This window comes from Schistocerca piceifrons, chromosome 8 (genome assembly GCF_021461385.2).
Source record: "Schistocerca piceifrons isolate TAMUIC-IGC-003096 chromosome 8, iqSchPice1.1, whole genome shotgun sequence".
NCBI classification, from domain to species: Eukaryota; Metazoa; Arthropoda; class Insecta; order Orthoptera; family Acrididae; genus Schistocerca; species Schistocerca piceifrons.
This window is the reverse complement of record NC_060145.1, coordinates 498,517,234-498,535,183: the sequence shown is the minus strand read 5'-3', so window position 1 is coordinate 498,535,183 and position 17,950 is coordinate 498,517,234.

The window sequence follows — 17,950 nt, the reverse complement described above, 5'->3', positions numbered from 1 at the left end:
TGTTGCCAATAACGATTCTTTTCTGAAAGTGATGAAATAGTGCATCTTATTGCAGATAGTCATAGGGAAGACCATGCCTGCACATAGCGTCCGCGGAATCTCCTTGGGAGCTGGAGCATAGGCATATGCTGCAGCTCCGGACTCCGGTACGGAGAGACTGCCGCTCGTAAGATGCAACTGCGTCAGCTCTTTCGCGAGGTTAACCCCCTAGTGCACCTCCTGCGGACGATTCCGCGCGTCGTGCACGCAGTTCTCTCCCAGGAATTGCGAGTCGAGTAGCCTTAAATGTTGCTACGGTTCGCCGAGATCGCGTGCCGGCAGCCGCAGCGTTTTTCCACTGCCGCTGTGACGTCACGAGCCCAGCCGTGATTGGCTAAGCGAGCACGCGCGCTGGGGGGCACGGCGGCCAGCGTGTGACGCGTGTGGGAGCAGGCGGCCTTGGCTAGCGTGGCGAGGGGGAGGGCGGGCACGGTGACCTCACTATGACGTCATCGTCTCGCGTCGTAGGAAACGGGAGCGCCGCGACCGGTTTTGGGCTCGCGCGAGGCCTCCCAGGGCCAATGAAACTGCGGGTCCCTTAACAATACGTGACGTGAGAACGCAGGTTTTCGAGGCGGTCTTCCTGGATAAATGCTTCACGGATTTCTAGCCGCGTCAGATTTGTGTGTGAGCACAAACTTTCGACGACTTTCTCTGTCATTATCGTCAGGATTCGTCTGCAGATCGAGTGGTTCATGATTTATTTGGCTGAATTATGGCACAGAGACTTCATTCAAAGCACATTTAACACACAGATTCATTCATTAAAATTCTATACATAATATATATAAAACGATTACTAAGTATATATGCATATTTATATTCCATGTGCTGCACAGAATTCCGTTGCACGGACTGCTTCTCATTGGCGACAGCCAGATCGTCCATGGAACAGGTTCTGATAGTTTCCTGCAGTCGACCAGCTGCTGGTGGTCTTGAGGTCCATCGCACTCACACAGATCGTCTCCTGGGATGTATCCCCATTTCTTCATCTTACACCAAGATACTGTAGTTCTCAGTCTATTGAGGATCTTTCATGTCTAGTATGGGAGGTGATGACTTGTAGCAAGTTCTTCTTTGGGGTTGTCCCAACATTTCTCTAATGATGAGCTACGCCAGAGTTGCATCCTACGATTTGCAGGTGTTGTCTGAATTGGTTGCTTTCTCTGGAGGAAACTTTTTCTCTATTTGAGTCTTGGTAGTTGATGTTCTCTTGAAACAGGGGGTGTCTTTGGTCCGTCTCCTGTTTCTTTCTTTCTGTTTCAGCTGCCGTTCGCCTTCGGATGTCTCGGATGTCTCCTTTGATTGACAGATACTTAACCTATTGTTCTCCATATCACCCACTGATACACACAATCCACATAACCATTGTACCGCTAATACCACATAGATGTAAAAAATTTATCCAAATTAATTGAATCTATATTCTTCACATGTATGGGCTAGTTTCTAATTTGCAGCATCCTGTTGGTCTGTGAAATTGATGGAATATAGTTACGGAATATGAAAAAATCACATCCCACTACTTGATGCCCATCACTGACGCATGAGTCCGGGTACATCGGTGGGCCCTGGGAAGTGGCGACGTGGCCGTCAACTGCTCAGCGATGCGTAGGTGTCCATTCAGCACTTGCAACCATGATGTAGTGGCATCCCTTTCAAATTCCTGTCGAAATACGCATTCACCTAGGCACTGTTGCTGGCGCGATGATGCATATAGTTGAGGTGTGGGTCCAGCACTGAGAGATATTGCAATGCTTCCCAGAATAGCACAGGGTTCATTCTTCCTAGCAATCGCCACTGAATTTTCCCATTAAACTGCTGCTGCCGCTGGTGTGGGAGCACTGTCTCAAATGACATTAGTTTTTGCTGAAGATGACTGCTCTTAAGGAGGTGAAGCTTACGATTAGAGCTAACAAAATATATATAATGGTTGCATGGAATTACGCCTATCATACAGCATGAATTGGGTTCTGGGAGCAGGAGGCACATGACCATGTCTGCTTCCAAAGGTATATAGAAGACATGTCTAAAATTACATCTCCTGTACTTTAAGAAAACCACAGACATAGCATGTGGTTAAAAACCTGTACACTGTCACAGTGGGAGCAGGATTGAGAAAAAATAACACAGAGATTGCGAGGTAAAAATTTATTTACTTCTGATCCAACTTAAAACTAATTTTTCATTTTCATAAGCAGAGACAGCAACACTTTTTTCATACATGTCCCTGAGGCGATGAAGAGAAGGACACCTGTGGAATACTAGATCTTGAATAGCAGCAAACTTAAATATTTGGCACATCCATGAGATATTCTCCTTCGTCTTCACATAGGCGATGTTATCCGTGTGATCGAATAGTATAAGCACCGTCATCATATCTTTATAGGGTATTCCAGGATCATCCCAAGTGAATTCCATGATACAATGTGTTAAGCACTTTCCACTCTTCCATGTCTTAGCATACTGCACGTACTTGAAAGACCTAGGTGATGTAATGTTTGGTGAAAATGTCTATTATTCCAGCATTTTGTGTGTACGCTACAAATGCAACATCTTTAAATATGAACTGTCTACGCTCACCATCATAGAAACCCTGAGTGTCTGCCAAGATGTTCACACCTTGACACGCAACAAGCGGCTACACGGGTAGCAGGGGTTGTGTGGCGTGGGCTGGGCGGTTTTTTAGGTTAGATGGCCTTGGGCAAGTACAGAAAGGGCAACAGCCTCAACGGGTGCGGGGCAAAGTCAGGACATGCGGGGACCAAGCAGCAATCGGTATTGTAATTGTAAACTGTCGAAACTGCGTTGGTAAAGTACCGGAACTTCAAGCGCTGATAGAAAGCACCGAAGCTGAAATCGTTATAGGTACAGAAAGCTGGCTGAAGCCAGAGATAAATTCTGCCGAAATTTTTACAAAGGTACAGACGGCGTTTAGAAAGGATAGATTGCATGCAACCGGTGGTGGAGTGTTCGTCGCTGTTAGTAGTAGTTTATCCTGTAGTGAAGTAGAAGCGGATAGTTCCTGTGAATTATTATGGGTGGAGGTTACACTCAACAACCGAGCTAGGTTAATAATTGGCTCCTTTTACCGACCTCCCGACTCGGCAGCATTAGTGGCAGAACAACTGAGAGAAAATTTGGAATACATTTCACATAAATTTTCTCAGCATGTTATAGTCTTAGGTGGAGATTTCAATTTACCAGATATAGACAGGGGCACTCAGATGTTTAGGACGGGTGGTAGGGACAGAGCATCGAGTGACATTACCTCGAGCAATTAAACAGAGAACCGACTCGTAGAGATAACATCTTGGACCTACTGATAACAAACAGACCTGAACTTTTCGACTCTGTAAGTGCAGAACAGGGAATCAGTGATCATAAGGCCGTTGCAGCATCCCTGAATATGGAAGTTAATTGGAATATAAAAAAAGGGAGGAAGGTTTATCTGTTTAGCAAGAGTAATAGAGGGCAGATTTCAGACTACCTAACAGATCAAAACGAAAATTTCTGTTCCGACACTGACGATGTTGAGTGCTTATGGAAAAAGTTCAAGGCAATAGTAAAATGCGTTTTAGACAGGTGCGTGCCGAGTAAAACTGTGAGGGACGGGAAAAACCCACCGTGGTACAACAACAAAGTTAGGAAACTACTGCGAAATCAAAGAGAGCTTCACTCCAAGTTTAAACGCAGCCAAAACCTCTCAGACAAACAGATGTCAAAGTTAGCGTAAGGAGGGCTATGCGTGAAGCGTTCAGTGAATTCGAAAGTAAAATTCTATGTACCGACTTGACAGAAAATCCTAGGAAGTTCTGGTCTTACGTTAAATCAGCAAGTGGCTCGAAACAGCATATCCAGACACTCCGAGATGATGATGGCATTGAAACAGAGGATGACACGCGTAAAGCTGAAATACTAAACACCTTTTTCCAAAGCAGTTTCACAGAGGAAGACCGCGCTGCAGTTCCTTCTCTAAATCCTCGCACAAACGAAAAAATGGCTGACATCGAAATAAGTGTCCAAGGAATAGAAAAGCAACTGGAATCACTCAACAGAGGAAAGTCCACTGGACCTGACGGGATACCAATTCGATTCTACACAGAGTACGCGAAAGTACTTGCCCCCCTTCTAACAGCCGTGTACCGCAAGTCTATAGAGGAACGGAAGGTTCCAAATGATTGGAAAAGAGCACATGTAGTCCCAGTCTTCCAGAAGGGTCGTCGAGCAGATGCGCAAAACTATAGACCTATATCTCTGATGTCGATCTGTTGTAGAATTTTAGAACATGTTTTTTGTTCGAGTATCATGTCGTTTTTGGAAACCCAGAATCTACTATGTAGGAATCAACATGGATTCCGGAAACAGCGATCGTGTGAGACCCAACTCGCTTTATTTGTTCATGAGACCCAGAAAATATTAGATACAGGCTCCCAGGTAGATGCTATTTTTCTTGACTTTCGGAAGGCGTTCGATACAGTTCCGCACTGTCGCCTGATAAACAAAGTAAGAGCCTACGGAATATCAGACCAGCTGTGTGGCTGGATTGAAGAGTTTTTAGCAAACAGAATACAGCATGTTGTTATCAATGGAGAGACGTCTACAGACGTTAAAGTAACTTCTGGTGTGCCACAGGGGAGTGTTATGGGACCATTGCTTTTCACAATATATATAAATGACCTAGTAGATAGTGTCGGAAGTTCCATGCGGCATTTCGCGGATGATGCTGTAGTATACAGAGAAGTTGCAGCATTAGAAAATTGTAGCGAAATGCAGGAAGATCTGCAGCGGACAGGCACTTGGTGCAGGGAGTGGCAACTGACCCTTAACATAGACAAATGTAATGTATTGCGAATACATAGAAAGAAGGATTCTTTATTGTATGATTATATGATAGCGGAACAAACACTGGTAGCAGTTACTTCTGTAAAATATCTGGGAGTATGCGTGCGGAACGATTTAAAGTGGAATGAAAAATGGCTCTGAGCACTATGGGACTTAACATCTGCGGTCATCAGTCCCCTAGAACTTAGAACTACTTAAACCTAACTAACCTACGGACATCACACACAGCCATGCCCGAGGCACGATTCGAACCTGCGACCGCAGCAGTCGCGCGGCTCCGGACTGAGCGCCTAGAACCGCTAGACCACCGCGGCCGAAGTGGAATGATCATATAAAATTAATTGTTGGTAAGGCGGGTACCAGGTTGAGATTCATTGGGAAAGTCCTTAGAAAATGTAGTCCATCAACAAAGGAGGTGGCTTACAAAACACTCGTTCGACCTATACTTGAGTATTGCTCATCAGTGTGGGATCCGTACCAGATCGGGTTGACGCAGGAGATAGAGAAGATCCAAAGAAGAGCGGCGCGTTTCGTCACAGGGTTATTTGGTAACCGTGATAGCGTTACGGAGATGTTTAACAAACTCAAGTGGCAGACTCTGCAAGAGAGACGCTCTGCATCGCGGTGTAGCTTGCTCGCCAGGTTTCGAGAGGGTGCGTTTGTGGATGAGGTATCGAATTTATTGCTTCCCCCTACTTATACCTCCCGAGGAGATCACGAATGTAAAATTAGAGAGATTAGAGCGCCCACGGAGGCTATCAGACAGTCGTTCTTCCCGCGAATCATACGCGACTGGAACAGGAAAGGGAGGTAATGACAGTGGCACGTAAAGTGCCTCCGCCACACACCGTTGGGTGGCTTGCGGAGTATAAATGTAGATGTAGATGTAGAAATGCTCTAGGTATGGTGCAGCACCTATTCATTCATACTGCTCATGCCACAACACCAGTGACAGGGCAGTAGTTGATCACACCGTCATGTAGGACTAGAGCATACGTGGCAGTGTGTTCCGGAAAATTTGTCAAAGATTCAAATTCAATTCCCGCATCTATACGTCCAGACTTAATTATCTCGTTCTGTTTCGAGCAGTCTATTGCAATTTTCCGTGGAAGCTCCTTGAACGTATGTGGACTGACTGGTCACCCTCCTCCCTCTCCTTGGAGAAACTTTTACGTCTTCTTTGGGTAAGGAGCATGGCATTACCAGGCTGGACATACAACTACAGAATGGATCATGTGTTCGACCCAGAGCATAGCTCTTTAAGTGTATTAGACACCAACGAGCAGTATTTACAATGTCCTCCACTTTACTCTGTGCCAATTTCATCCATGTGGTGTCAGCTAACTAATAATTTACAGAACAATTGCTTTGTGGTGTTTAACAACTTTCTACAATTTGTCTACTGGGGTAATAAGAACAGCTGAAAGTTGACTGGTGTGCAAGTAAGTCTGCCAGACTCTCAGCACCGAGAAAAGCATATAAGTTATGCTCTGTCTGCATACAGTTTTAATTATCTGCCTGTAAACTACATAGAGATTCTTAACTCTGACTCCAACAGAGACAATATGTTATGCATAAGTGCTATGTTAAAGCAGGAGAAACTTATTTTTCTCAGTCTGGAACCCTGTTCTCCAAAATACCGTCCGATACAGATATCGCCGAATTGGGACTGGTTTCTACAAATAATGTTATACCCCAAATCATAAGAAAAACGACCAATGTATCAGACTTAAACCATTCCCCATTAAAGAAATTAGTGCAGTTAGTATATTATGTGTACAGAAAGGAAAACTGGAAATGGAGGGCCTCAAAGTAAAGAAAAGTAAACTGGAGCATATGGAGAAGGCAACTGCTAAAAAGGTAGAATATAAGCTCCTATTGGAAAGTGAAGAAGCTATTGCCGATGTGCAGGCCAGGTTTACATATGGATTTAAACATTATGTATATTTAAACATTATGTATGTAAAAATCTGACTACGAAGGGGGAATACAAAATATTGGCATTTACAGTAAACAGCCATGGAGACTGGTCACGTGTTGGTATACTGACCAAAATCAGTGGAATTGAGAACGTTTACTATATTAAGGTTCAAATGGCTCTGAGCACTATGGGACTTAACATCTGAGGTCATCAGTCCCCTAGAACTAAGAACTACTTACACCTAACTAACCTAAGGACATCACACACATCCATGCCCGAGGCAGGATTAGAACCTGCGACCGTAGCAGTCGCGCGGTTCCGGACTGCGCGCCTAGAACCGCTAGACCACCGCGGCCGGCACTATATTAAGGAATATACGAAAATGTGTTTCTTAAGCTCTATTCCCATTGGAATCAGGTTGAAAAGGATGGTTATGTTCTATCGGAGTGTGGCGAGGTGGATGTTGTACACCTAGCAACAGAACAGCCATTTGCCGACTTTAAAACTGATGGAATAACTACATTTAATAGCAAATCGTTTGCAAAGGTTGTGAACGTAAAGTTCTATATAGAAATCCCTCAAGAATGTGGAGCAGAAGAGTTGCCGACATACACGCAGGAAGACGTGGAACGCTTTAACAGTAGTCATGGAGGAGATACGAGGAAAAATTAAAATCCGCAAATACTCTCGCCTAGAATAACTGCAGGAGGGATCAGAGCTAATAGTTAAAGACATAAAACATATATTTTACAGGAAGAAAATTAGATATGTATTAGATTCTGGAGTATAACTTCTCTGTATTTGTCAAATTATTGGTTTGAGAATGAAATAGATAATTTAGATGTGGATTTAAGCTGTAAGTTAAAAGTTAAATTGGACATTATTAAAACTAGACCTAACAAAAATAAGGAAAGAGTTGTTTTCTGTGTGTAAATCTATATACAAGAGTTAATAAATATTTTGTACGAGAATATTTACCTGTCTTATTCGCTAACCTACCAAAAATCCTAATACATTTCCTACATTCATCGATCTATGTGCCTGTACTTCGGATGTTGGTAGCGAGGGGTTGGATGACCTTGAAAAGTAGTTGAAACTAGGTAGTTGAAAGTATAGTGAACCCTTTTTCTTACTTATATGATACTAACAACAAACTGCATCTGGATATTAATGGTGAAAAGATATTGCGGAAATAGAACCGGGTGCATAGGATATCGATTATTTAAACGAAGTCTTAAAACAGTCTGGAGAAGGTACTGACGTACACTTAAATCTGAAATAAGGACTGAAAATGCAACGATTGACTTTAACCAGAAAGGTTCAATAGGGCGCCTGTGGGGTTTCACAGAAGGGCGGGTTTTGAAGAAGGATCCCAGTAAACTTTACAAGTCAGATCAGACTGTGGACGTACTTCCCGTCAGCACAATCCTAGTCGAGCGTAACATTGCAACGAACTCCTCTCTCAACGTTAGTCTGATTCATAATATTTACGGATTGTTCCCCTCAGTTGCAACGGGGTATAAGATCGTTTTTGGACCAGAATAACCAAATTGTAGACTTTCATGGTGAGGAAATCATTGTACAATTACATGTAAGGCAGGATGGGCGTACGGTATAAAGCAAGTGCACGCAAACCACAGCATGTCACTTCGCTGCCCAAAATCAAAGTGATTAAACGTGCGAACTACGGTTTTCTTAAATCTGTTGGATTGAAACCGTGCAATGACGTCCTAACTCCGTATCACCAGTCCGGTAGAGTATGATGAGAGAATTATACATCAGGAATACTTCTCTCATAAACCTTACATGTCAACCACATTTAACAAGAACGATGAAATTAGGGTTGTCATCCAGCACCAAGATACACACTTCCCGGCAAGAGTTTCCTATATCTAGAGGGGTTATTCAAGAAAACCGATGGCACCAATACAGTGAGATCCAAGCTTACAAGTAACGCTTTAGCATTCCTATTCCAAGAGATACGCTATGAACTCAATGGGTCTGAGATCGACCATACACACAACGTCAGCATAACATCAACCCTTAAAACATACGTCTCTGCATTACCTGCAAATTTGCATAATTTAGAAAATGCGGGATGGTTCAAAGACGATCCAGAGGATAGAACAGTTGCAGTGTAGAAGCGATTTACTGCATGCATAACGCTAAAAATGCTTATGGGGCACTTTGACAGATTATTATGAACGCTAGGCAGCAGCTCATTCTGGTGCAGAGTGCGACGGACAATAACTCGTACATTCGAGGAGGTCAAGAGGAGAATATGATCACAATCAGCAAGATAGTACGGAAAATGCCTCACATCAGTGTATCCAACGAGGAGTGTTTGAAGCTTTTAAAAGTTCTGAACTGCAGTACATTTCTGTCACTGACATTTCACTTGTGGGAGGTTTCCGAGTACCCAGTGTTGCTGACAGCGAGCAGACAAACATGGGCTATTAAAACCTCTTCGCAGCTAGAGACACCTAGTTTCATCATACTTGGTTTCAGACTGATAGCAGAGGTAATATAGAAAATGATTCCACTGTGTTTGACAACTGCATGTTAACTAGTGCCATAGTCTACCTCAATTCAGAATTCTACCCATATGACAATTTACATCTGCAGTGGAATCAAAATGTTAACAGTCTAGCTTATGACATGTATGCAAGGTTTCGTGCTCCATACTATGAAATGGCTGAAGGAGAGGGAGGAAGGTGCCTACACGGTCCACATACGTTCAAGGAGCTATCACAAATCATTGTAATAGACAGCCCAAAACAGAACGAGATAATTAAGTTTGGACCTATAGATGCGGGAATTGAATTTGAATCTTCGACAAATTTCCCAGAACATACTGCCACATATGCTCTAGTTGTACATGAGTGTGTGATCAACCGCTGCCCCCTCGCTGGTGTTGTGCCATGAGCTGTATAAATGAACAGGTGCAACAGCATGCCTAGAGCATTTCACAACGGCGTCTCAAGGTGTGAACATCATTGCAGACACTCAGGGTTTCTATGCTGGTGAGTGTGGAGGGTTCATATTTAAAATTGTTGCATTTGTAGCGTACACACAAGATGCTGGAATAATAGAGACATTCTCACCAAACATTGCATCACCAAGGTCTTTCAAGTACATGAAATGTGCTAAGACATGGAAAAGTGCAAAGTGGTTACCAGGCTTCTACCATGGAATTCACTGGGATGATGAAATGGTTCAAATGGCTCTGAGCACTATGGGACTTAACATCTATGGTCATCAGTCCCCTAGAACTTACAACTACTTAAACCTAACTAACCTAAGGACATCACACAACACCCAGCCATCACGAGGCAGAGAAAATCCCTGACCCCGCCTGGGATGATCCTGGCATATCCTATAAAGATATGGTGATGGTGCTTAAATTATTCGATGACACGGATACCATCGTCTATGTGAAGAGGAAGGAGAAGATCACATGGATGTGTCAAATCTTTAAGTTTGCTGCTATTCAAGATCTGGAATTCTATGGGTGTCCTTCTCTCCATCGACTCAAGGACATGTATGAGAAATGTGTTGCTGTGTCTGATTATGAAAATGTATTACTTTTAAGTTGGATTAGAAATAAATAAATTTTTACCTCACAATCTCTGTGTTCTTTATCTCAGTCCTGCCCCCACTGTGACAGTGTACAGGTTTTTAACCACAAGCTATGTCTGTGGTTTTCTTAAAGTACAGGAGATGTAATTTCAGACATGTCTGCTATGAATCTTTGGAAACAGACACAGTCACGTGCCTCCTGCTCCCATTACCCAATTCGTGCTGCATGATAGGCATAACTGCACCATCGCGCCACCAACGGTGCCTAGCTGAACATGTATTTCGACAGGAATTTGTTGGGTGTCAAGTATGAAAATGATGCCACCACCTCATGCTTGCGGCTCCCGAACAGACACCTGTCTGTTGCTGGGCAGCTAACTGCTGCATCACCACCTCACGGGGTGCGGCAATGCACCTGGGCTCTGGCGTCAGCATTGGACACTGAGCGAACGGATGCGTTTCATTATTAGTGATCTTTTCTTTTAAACTATATTCCATCTACTTCACCGACCAATAGGATGCTGTAAATTAAAAAAGAAACTAGCCCATACATGTGAAGAATATCGATTTAACTAATTTCCATTAATTTTATATATCCACGTAGTGTTAGCGATACAATAGTTAGGGGGAGGGTGATATGGAGCAGAACAGCAGGCTAAGTGCGAAACACTAGGTTAATTTGCATAATTTTTATGTAAAACACTACAGTACAATAAATTGAGGGGGTTGGTGACAAAGAAGAATGCTCCAGAAAGTGGCCTTCAGAAGCATGAGACAAATGGTTCAAATGGCTCTGAGCACTATGGGACTTAAGATCTGAGGTCATCAGTCCCCTAGAACTTAGAACTATTTAAACCTAACTGACCTAAAGACATCACACACATCCATTCCCGAGGCAGGATTGGAACCTACGATCGTCGCGGTTGGGTGGTTCCAGACTGAAGCGCCTAGAACTGCTCGGCTACTCCGGCCGGCTAGCATGAGAAATTCGAAAAGTGTAACAGAAAACATTGGTAGGACATAACTAATTACTTAATTTGATATCAAAGGCGGTACAACAGTTTAAGGAAACAGGGGTGACGTGGAAAACCATTTAACAGAACAATAGGTTAAGCAAGACTTATGTCTATCCTATCCAGCACAGGCTGAGTCCTTTTCCAGCCATTTCCTAGGAAGAGGTGGTGGTCAGATGACTTAGGTTAGTGGAGATAGGCCAAGCGTCCTTTCTTTCACGCCATTTTCTTAGGTTAGTAGAGATAGCCCAAGTGGCCTTTCTTTACCATCAAAATTCAAATTTCTCTCCAATCCCCAGGAGGAGGTGGGCGTCAGATGACTTACGTTAGTGTAGGTTGTAATGTTGTTTCTTTAATTTGTTCTGATTACGGTGCTGATATTCAATAAAAGCGAGTGATTCGAGTTCTGTCACGGAATAATTTTTTTCACATCGAGAGAGCACCCTACTCCCAAACGAGATTGTTTTCCAAGTTGTAATTTCGTCATTTCCTTCCGTTTGAAACAGTACCGCACCTAATCCTGACAAGGAACTGTCCGTCATTAAACAGAATTCTTGTGTCAGGTCGGGATACACGAGGATTGGAGCCTCTACCAATGCCTTTTTCAGTTTATAAAATTCATCCTGTGCCTCTTGATCCCAGACCCACAAAGCGTTCTTCCCTGTTAGTCCACATAGACGGGGTGTACCAAGTACACTAAAATTTATAAATCGCTTGTAAAAATTACACAGGCCTAAGAATGCTCGCAACTGTTTTTTATTTGTCGGCATTGCACACTCCGCTATCGTCGCAATTTTATCCGGGTCAGGTTGTATTCCATTTGCTGAGACAATATGGCCTAAGAATTTTATGTTCTCTCGTCCGAACTGTGACTTATCTAAGTTGACTGTTACACCTGCCTTCTCTAAAATATCCAGTAGTCTGTTCAGAACGTCATTATGATCCTCCCACGACTTTTCCGCAATTAATATGTCATCCACGTAATTTGTCACTCGCTGTTTCAAATCATCAGGCAAAATGCTATTTAATCCCCTTATAAAAGCAGCTGATGAGACGTTTAGTCCGAACGGGAGACGCCGGAATTGGAAACAATTTCCATAACACAGGAACGCTGTATATAATCTGCAAGATGGGTGTAGCACTATTTGCCAAAAACTCGAACGGAGGTCGACAGATGATAGTACCTTTACCCCGTGGAAACGTTGTAAGAGTTCCTCAAGGCTCTCGGGCCTGTCCGTTTCCGACATAATAATTGTGTTTATCTGTCTCGAGTCTAGTACCAAACGAACCGAGTTGTCGCGTTTTGGTACGACAAGCAAGGGTGAGTTGTACGAGCTTACTGCCCGCTCAATTATTCCTTGTTCTAACATCTTGTTTATTTCTTTCTCCACCTGGGCTTTGTACGCCACGGGAATAGGGTATGGTCTAACAGAAAACTTCTGATGGTCACGTACTCTGAATTGGTAAGTAAAACCCTTAATCGCCCCCGGAGTCTCAGAAAATACCCGTTCATGATTCCTAAGTAGGCAATACAATTTCTCCTTTTCCCTGTCCGTGGTTGTAACACCCGCGATGCTCTTTCTTAGTGCAACAGCAAAAACATCATCTTTCCCCTGCTCACCAGACGTACAGCACGACTCACTTACATAGTTCACGAGTAGCTCCAGTCTGGGTTGCGAGTCGGTTTGAGCTTGAAATTTTAGGTAACTAATTTCTGACTCCGCACGTAATATACATTCATCAAATACTAAATTAATTGGTTGATCCCCAACTTGAACTGTCATTACTCCTCCACCCATGTCAATTACTGCATGGTGGGCATTCATGAAGTCATTTCCTAAAATCACTGCCACATTCAGCATTCGGAGCACAAAGAAGTTGTACTCAAACTCTCTTTCCTGACAGGTAAAATTAAGCCGAGTCTGCCTTCGGATTTCTACGCTCTTACCGTAGATTGCGCCCTTCACCTTTATTCCTCGCACTTGAAAAACGGGTCAAGTCCCAGTCCCTTCGCATTTTTGAAATGCTGCCTCGCTCACTATGGAGAAAGGGCTTCCAGTGTCAATGACACACTTAAAACATATTTCGTTTACTGCAACTGTCACGACTGGATTTATTCCCGAAATTTTAGCACTCGTAATTTCTTGCAACAAATCCTCTCTAATATCTTCCCTCTCTATATACCGTATGCACTCATTTGCCATGTCGCTCATTTGTTCCGATTGGGCGCCTTCTGCGCTGATCGTTTGTCATTGCCGGTTTTGTTCATTTCCATTTGCTGGATTATGTCTAGGGTTAGCCGGCCGAATTTCAACATCATGAGGTGCTCCGCCTACAGTCCTATTCCCACCATGTTCACCGTAGTATCGATTCTTGTTGCCGTAACTGTTGCGTTCACGATCCTGTCCACGTCCTCGATCATTTCCGTTGTTCCACCTGTTTTCGCGACTGTTACCCCAGTTTCTATACGGCCGGTCCCGATTATTGTGCCGTTCGCGTCGCGACGACCAGTCACGCCGTTGATTAGTGCTACGACCACGACTGCGATCGCGCTTCTGTGCCCCGTAATAACTTTGTGCCTGATTAGGCGGGCATTCTGCTGTATTATATTCCAACTCTTGGAGAAGTGTCTTAAACGTTTCCACGTCCTCTTTGCATCGTCCCGCAAGAATGATGTGGCGCAAGTGCATCGGCAATTTGGTGATGCATATCGTAATTAGTTCTGCAGGCCCGTATGAGTCGTATAGAAATTGATTTGCCTGCAGCATGTGGTAGAATAGGCGTGCTGGCCTGCCGAAACCAGACTGGTTCAAATTTGGCAACATAATTATGCCATGCTTGACCCTATCTTGTGCCGCTTCCGACCAATAGGCGGACAGAAAGGCTTGTCGAAACTCCCGAGTGGAGTTGCAGTGACGCGCTGCCGACCTCATGCGAATCGCCGGTTCGCCTTCCAAATAGCCACACATATATTCTATCTTATGTGAACTTGTCCAGTCGGGGGGAAGACAGAACTCAAATTGCTCGAGCCATGCTCGTGGATGTATTCCTTTTTGCGAATTTCGAAATATCTCAAACTTTCTCACCATAAGGAAATGTTTGAAACCAAATCCCCGCATTTCCTCCCGGCGAGGCTCTTGAATGTTTCTATTTTTCTCATGTCTGCCCCTCAAAATACATTCTTCCCTGTCGTCAAAATCTCCCTCGTGGCCAGAGCCCTCTCTGCACTGTTCGTAAGGCTGTTTTTAGTGCTATTGGCGAGTTCGGAATCACACCCAATGCGGCTTTCCAGATGCGCCACGCGTTCTTGTAATTCGCCTGTTACAGCTTTGTGCCGCCTGTTCACTTCGAACTGTCCCTTCTGAAATCTAAGAAGCGAACGCACTTCTTCGGTCTCTGCGACCGCTACCTGTGTAGTATCGTTATCGCTCTCCGTCACCTTCATCGTGCCTACGATGTCCGCTAATGCCGCAATCCTATCATGTATTTGTTTGTCGTCCTCAGCCCCAGTCTGCTTCAATTGTTCTACTTGCTGTTCGAGTGCGTGAATCGCTTGACTGTTGTCCGGTACGGTGTTGCTAACGGATGCGGGACAATGCGTTTCCGCCTCCTGGACCCTCGAGATTACCTGCTGGCGTTCCCTTTGGCATTCTTCTCTCAGCGCTTGGAAATTCCTAAGTAGCTGTTCCTCTGTCTCTTTCGATTCCACATCGCGACTCCGCTTGCCCTGTTCTAAGGCTTGCAGACGATCATCGATTTGTTCACATGTACGGCCGAATTCTTTCATAATATCACTTTTTATTTCACTTGCCAGATTGTTTATTCTTTATGAGATATCATCGGACACTCTCTGCATCCACTTGTAGACTTTATTTGTCTGCTGAATTAGTTTTTCGTCTATTTGTTCGCCTAGCTCGCGGATCGATTTTTTAGATTTCTGCGTCATTTGTTCGCCTAGCTCGCGGATCGATTTTTCAGATTTCTGCGTCATTTGTTCGTCTAGCTCGCGGATAGATTTTTCAGATATCTGCGTCATTTGTTCACCTAGCTCTCGGATCGATTTTTCAGATTTTTGCATCATTTGATCGCCTAGCTCTCGGATCGATTTTTCAGATTTCTCTGCGTTTCCTTTATTTTATTGAAATAAGGCTTTCATGAGTTCTGCCAAATCAATTTGGTTAGTAGGAGGCAAATTAATTTCTGGCTCTGCTGTGAGCCCGTTCGTCCTGTTTTGCATTTAGTCTGAAGTATTCCCCATTGCAGTTTCGGAACCGTCCGACGCGTTAATATTCGAAATCAAATTATCCCCTTGGTCCACGTTGCTTAAGTTGTTGGACCACCTACCTTTTTTTTTGGTTATGTTTCTGCATTCGTTCAATTTATACCCTGTACGCAACACACTAATCACAATAAATGTATCCACCAGAAATTACGACAGTCACATGAAAGGTACACAACCTAGTATGCACTTTTTCACACGCAAAACAAATTTTTATCTTTGATCGAAACAGTGCCATTTACAAACGAGAAAAAAAAACACACACGCACACATATAAAACACACAAATATAGAAAACAAAAGAACAAGACAAACAACACAACGCCGCCCAACAACGCCGTGAATCATTTGAAAGTCTGTTCAGAAACAACTCAGAAGTTGTTTGAGCGCTGCAGAAAACAAATTAAGAGATTCCAGAGTCCAGCGGAATCACAGAACAGGGTCGCCATGTGTAATGTTGTTGCTTTAATTTGTTCTGATTACAGTGCTGATATTCAATAAAAGCTGTTTAAAAGCTGTGAGCTGTCTGGGGAAGTTAACCTTGCATTACTGCGCAACCATTTCACCAGGTATCCAGTCTAGCTTACCAAATTCCCAACCAGACTAACATTAATTATAATCTTTTAATAGTCATACGACAACTGGTGATATATATACATAAAAAAGAGAATTTAAATAAAAAGAAATAAATCAGTTTATATTTGGAAATTTATTTTAACATTGATCTTTGAAATTTCAGCATATTAAACTTGATTCATAACTAAAGTGGTGCCTTATTTAGGATTGTGAAAATGTGAGTTTGTAATCTTACAGAACACATCAAATGTGGAGACTGCATACAACACTGCATTCATAAAATAACACACAAATAACGTTGAAACATATGCTAGAAAAAAATTAACCACAACCAACCAATTCAATTTTCACCCAAAGAAGTTACGTTCGTAGTGCAGTCTTGTCCATCATGTAATTACCACACACTGGTATACTAAATTCATACTAACTCTCTGTGAAATCTTCCCGAAAAGAATAGCTGAGGGCTACTTTGATGATTACACCACATGCTTCACGTGGTCAACTTGGTTTACACAAAGAGTGTAACTCCACAATAATTTTGATAGTTAAAATAAATTAGATCGAAAAGCAATACACAAAAGAAAAACCTCGAACTGGTTACTATCGTCTTACTATTAACCTGATGGGTCAAACAATTGTATAAGCACGTGGTACTGGTCTCACAAGGTACACCCCACGTGGATTGAACATAAAGAAAAGTTGCTATATTGAAAAATATTGTCAAGACGAGACGTTATAATCTCACGCACATTCACATTTAAGATTGATGACCCTAGTTGGAGTTACTGATCAACACGTGGTTCCACTTTACTCACAAAGTAGTGACAAAGCAACTACTGGAATATTATGAACTGTACACTCGAATCACACTGCGTTGCAATTTAAGATAACATTAGATAATAGACCTGAAATAAAGGTGATTAAATTTTCAGTTAGGCTGAACTTAAGAAATCCATTGTCCTACAGACTTAGCAGACACGCGCTTAGCTGGAGATCTTACCACTTCAGACGCTCGCCGCGGACAGACTGACCTGCGCTCCTACCAAGCGTGCTTCCGTATACAAAACGGAAGTGACCAGAGAGGCAGCTTCCTATACCAACATGACAAGGGACAGATAGGACCATACTAAGGATAGAAACCTCTCTGCTTTTAGAAAGCGTAGCTATCTGTTCCGACGGTTGTCCTACTGTTCTCTAGCAGACAGGCTTGTCTGCTACCCTCAAGCATGCAACTACAAATACATTTGCTCATTCATCCTCTCACACAGAAGGGAAGGGGGATGACAGTACCTTATCATATACAGTATATAAAAGAAAGTGGATGTAGGTTCCGTATGAGACTGTGTGACATGAATCACACATAAACTGTGTTTTAAAGTGTAGTAGTGTGACAGATCGTTCTTGTTTATGTGTAAAAGTAACACGTTTCACTGCTCAGTCTCCTCCCAGATAGTCAAAAACACCACAGTAAATTTAGAAGAGGAATTTATGCCGTAAATGATAACAGATTTAAGAAATTAACATGAAAGGAATCCAACAGAGACCTTTCAAGGTAAATGCGCTGACGTCGGCCTAGCACCACTACTGACATCAGGTGTCAAGCGTTTCTCTAAGATGTTCATAGTCTTTGATATTCAACAATAGCCAAAACGTGGAACAATTTTACACCTTGAATATGTCGTCACATACTGAAAAGAAT